At 31.5% G+C, this 4,767-nt stretch overlaps 2 long non-coding RNA genes across 2 annotated transcripts in view; both read left to right on the forward strand.

Annotated features, from left to right (window-relative positions):
* LOC136796650 (uncharacterized) overlaps positions 1-4,148 on the forward strand; it is a 10,024-nt gene extending 5,876 nt beyond the window's left edge. The window contains exons 2-3 of the long non-coding RNA XR_010844409.1: positions 3,617-3,731; positions 3,802-4,148. This is a non-coding gene — a long non-coding RNA (uncharacterized lncRNA). The remainder of the gene's footprint in view (positions 1-3,616; positions 3,732-3,801) is intronic.
* The window catches only part of LOC136796649 (uncharacterized), a 43,086-nt gene that overhangs the window by 14,746 nt on the left and 23,573 nt on the right, over positions 1-4,767 (forward strand). The gene's annotated exons all lie outside the window — the stretch shown is intronic.

Consider the following 4,767-nt stretch of genomic DNA (forward strand, 5'->3'; position numbering starts at 1 on the left):
TTGATCTTTCGAATAAAAAAAAAATTTTGATTACAATTTAATTTTTTGTGTTATTTTTTACAATTTCAAGTTCTATCGGGCTTAAAAAAACACCCTATACAATTTAGAAAACGAGTCAACGAGGAAGTAAAAAAATATTGAAAAATGGAATAATCAGACGGGGTGAGTCTCTATATAACTCTTCATTATGGATTATTTCTAAGAAAATAGATGTATCGGGTATATAAAAAGTTCGTATGGTCATAGTTAATAGAAAATTGAATCCCAAAACTGAAGATTTGCTGAATCGATTAAGGTAAGCAAAAATCTCAACTATAGACCCAACTTCGGAATTCCTCCACATAGAGATTGATGAAGATTCTATACCTAAAAATGCCTTTTCCACCGAATACGGTCATTATAAATTTTTTCGAATGCCCATCGGGCTGAGCAAACCACTACCTACGTTTCACAGTGCTATGGCAATGATACTTTTTAAGATTGCTGAGATGGTATATAATATGAGATATAATTAGAAAAAATTCAAAATAAATTCCCATCTGTAAGAATAAAATTTTAGTTTTGTTCTATTAAAGATGTAGAAAACGTAGATGAACAGTGTGAAGTTATTAAAAGCTATCACTAAAGAAAGAATAAGCACCGTGGAATATTTGAAACCGAATAAAATTAAGGAAACATGTTTATTTTCCGAATATGGAAGATAAAATTAGAGAATACATTAATAAATGTCAAATATTTAAGATAGCCAAGTACGATAGGAATCCTATCAAAACTATATTTCAACGTATTCGTACACCAGAAAAATATTTTCAAAAATTGATAATCGATATTTTTAAATAAGAAAGGAAACTATATCTCATAACGCAATTAATATTAGCATCTGTTTGCAAAATTATATTACCAACTTACACCAACACACATGTCATTAAAACAGGGCATAGAAAAGAAAAATAATTTAGTTCAACAATTTCGTGATCATAACAATATTTCTTTACATTATACTTAAATAATCATTCAAACTACTAAAATGGTAAGAGATTCAGTAACAAGGGTTCATTTGACATTAAGCGAACTATAAAGACTAATCTCACATGAAAGAAAAAATTATTCATTCGGACAAAATTAAAATCATTGCTTACAATAATAATTTAAATAAAAATTTAAAAATAACACCGAACTAAATAACTTTTACATTTATACTAGAAAATAATAATAGAGCAAATCTTAATATTACATAAGCATAAAGATTACATTGAAACAACAAACATCGTTTAATCCAGGATTATAAAAATAAAATAAAAGCTTTACCAAGTTTACAAAACTCTAATGATAAAGTTAATAAAACTTTTAATTTTACTTACTCAATGCGTGATGTGTATAAACAAGTCATGAGCTCTTTCGTTTTGTACTAAGGAGTCATAGTTTTGCCTGTTAATCATAATTTTTTTATTAATAGAATGATGAAGTTTTTATTTCATTTGTGCAATCCTCGATTTAGTTTTGTAAAATAAAACATTTCTCACTAACCAGTATTTGCCATTTTATATATTAAACGGTATTGGGACAACACCGTTCAAAATACCATTTGGTATGCAATCTCAGTATAAATTTATATAGAATTAATATTCTTAGTGTGTACAAGATTAAGTGTTTGACAAAATGAGATGATTCCTTATTTAATTAAATATATACTGCACTTCTCTTCTACAAAAAAACACCTCATTTTTTTCTGAATATAACATTAATATTGTAACTTGTATATGTGAACCATAAAACTCCACTACATATATATAAATTGAAAAACCCACTGCATTCGATGAATTCCCTTCGTAGTAATATCGCGTAAGTACTAATTTAATCACTTAGCTTATCCAAACACCGTCGACCCTAACGACAACTTGAACAAAATGCTAACTCTAACAAACTTGTGGCTCTGAAGTCAACATGTATTGAATTTTTTTAGTTGATCATTTGTAACATTCAAAGCAAAAAAGAATTTTTCCCGAATCAGGGGAATATAATAGCACCTCTCAGCGAAAGAGCGCTCAGTGATATATTACAAGGAGAACAGCTTGCTGTGCGTTTGTGGTCCTTAAATATGACTGGTCAGTTATTTTTCCTTTTTTTTTTTTTTAATAAGGTTCCGTTCTAAAGGGCAAAGGCGCAAGTATAACAAAACATAACTTTTTCCAAAGTAAGTAGGGGTAGAAGAAGGCTTACAAAATCGGAAGCGGACCATGAAATTAAGCTTTAGGAAAAGCTGGGTAAGCAGGCCATAGCGGTCAGGCAACCAACGTGTCTCAAAGAAAGTTCTACTGCAGTGAATGGAGCAACTTAACCCTTTACAGATAATGTGGTCCTAATGTATATCCTTTTAATCTGCGGGAATATATTGAGGTATATAATGAGAGTATTTCGAGCAATTAGAAAATATTACTGTATCTTCAAAACTGAACATTCCTCATATTACGTTTTTATTTAAGTATATTAAAAGTATTTTTAATTACTTATATAAGTAATCTTAATTAAAATTAAGAAATTTTCGGCACTATTTTGAAAATGAAATTTTCTATTGAAGGCTTTAAACACATCACTCCCATATTCTTAAGGGATAATCTGGCTTAATTACAATCTTATAACCATTGTCATAAGTTTTTATAATTCAAAGTAATTCATAACTTTCCACTCTTAGTTTAATTCATTAATAACTTAATAAATCGCTCCGTATACAAGGTAAAATAAAGACTTGATAAGCAGTTAATGTATTGATGACTGGGAACCAATTTGAAAATTTTAAGCATTAATAAGGAAATGAGAATATCTGACCTGAATGTTTCTAAGACGTCTCGCACATATCTAATGTCTGACAGAGGACTAAAGTGGCTTAGTATCTATTGAGAAAAAGTAGAAATTAATATATAAAATAAACCTTTTTTTATCAGTTATACGAAATAAGCATTATAACTATTGCTTAATAACCTATGTGTAAGGACCAAAGGAAAGGGGAAGAATTTATCAGGCTAATGGCAAATCGAAATATCGACCGCCAGTTGGAATTCGTTGATGGGACCTTGGTACACTTTGTGTAGGGTTGACCACTGAGGAAGTTGGTCGAAGTTGCCCTCCCCTCCCTCCTCCCCGGCTGGCTATACAACTCAGCCATACCCTTATTTGCCAAAGCAAGTTCCTAACAGTTCGCTTAAGAGCAAGTCCGACCTTGTTCACGCCTGGTCAGTGTGATGTGAACTAGATCACTTACGGCAAATTAATCAATGATGTTTTTGAGAAATATTACAACAAAAATGAATCCTAAGCACTCCTAAGCAACTAATGCCTACCGAAATCTAAGCATATCATAAGATGTCTGCCGAACTGGTTACAACAAGTAGAAATATAATATATGTAACTATTCTTATTAATTAAATGTATTGGTTTTCAAAACTAAACCTAAAAAAATATGAATTTTTTAAATTATTTTCCCTCAGGACTTCTTCAGGTATGGAACTTTAGTTTCTATTTTTATATTTAAAGCATGGATAAAGGACATATATTGTTTAGAATTAAATACTGTATATTAGTAACATTTAATTAACAATCCTCAATGCAAATGTCTTAGGTGGTAATATGTAGATACATCCTTATGTTGGTATATGAACAGGGACAGAAGAATAAAAATTAAGAAGTCAAAATCTTTAAAAGATGGTGTTTTATACATTTTACGTTTCTTAAAGGTACGGAATGATAATGAGCCATGCTAGCAACCAATTTCTCACAAAACCTATATTTGAGTACTTTCTTCAGGGCAAAGGAAAAGGTCTACCTCAAGAGAGATGATCAGGGAAAGTCAGGGAAGATGTTAGTGAGAAATGTATTAAATAATCTGAAGAGGGAAAATAACAAGTTTCTGGTGGGAGATAAAAGAGAAGATGTGTGTTTTTAGTATTGGGAAAATTCTAGCAAGAAGGATGTCCATTAGTAGTTCAGGACGTGATATAACTGGATAACGATCAAGGAGGGGGCAGCTGAGGAGCTTCAGACACCGAGCAGACACTTACACACAGCTGCTTCTTCAAAAATAATAAGCCGTATGGGGAACCCTGACCCCTGTATACCTAGTATATGTGGAAATAAAAGAATTTAAAAAAATATATTACGGTCTGCATTTTTTGAGACAGCAATTTAGCGATTATAGATAACTACATAGCTTGTTAGAAACACACAGTCATTGAATTTTTAACATCTGTTATTTTTAGATTCGACAGTTATCCCCGGACCACCACCAAATTTAATGTAGCATCAGCACTAATCCCCCACCATTATATATATGTCTCCCTACTTAGTCTAGCTAGCATTACAGTACGTGTCATTAGCTCAGCAGCACTTGTTATGTAAACATTCTTGTTTGTATTATACCAATAAAGTTTTTTTTAGTATTTCGTGAGTGATAGTTCATATTTGGAGCCCGAACAGGAACTGGGTTCGACTTGAGTGATTAAACAATCGCGACCGTTCTTAGCCATTTTCCGTCTCGAGGCCACAGGAAGACTCCATCACTTGTACTATCAAAAATACTACAAGGATCGAAGACCTCTGGTAATCAAGAAGACTGAAGGCACCGCTTACGAAAAAAATCACCCTTGGTAGTTTAACCCCAGTCCGATTTTTTTCTGAACTGGATCTCCCGAACTACTTTAAGAATACTTGAGGTATAATATTCTTTTTTGTTTTGTAAACCATCATATTTTTTGTTATTATTTTATTTTATAT

This window comes from Halyomorpha halys, unplaced genomic scaffold, assembly GCF_000696795.3.
Source record: "Halyomorpha halys isolate HHAL.00 unplaced genomic scaffold, Hhal_1.1 Scaffold1115.1, whole genome shotgun sequence".
Lineage (NCBI taxonomy): Eukaryota > Metazoa > Arthropoda > Insecta > Hemiptera > Pentatomidae > Halyomorpha > Halyomorpha halys.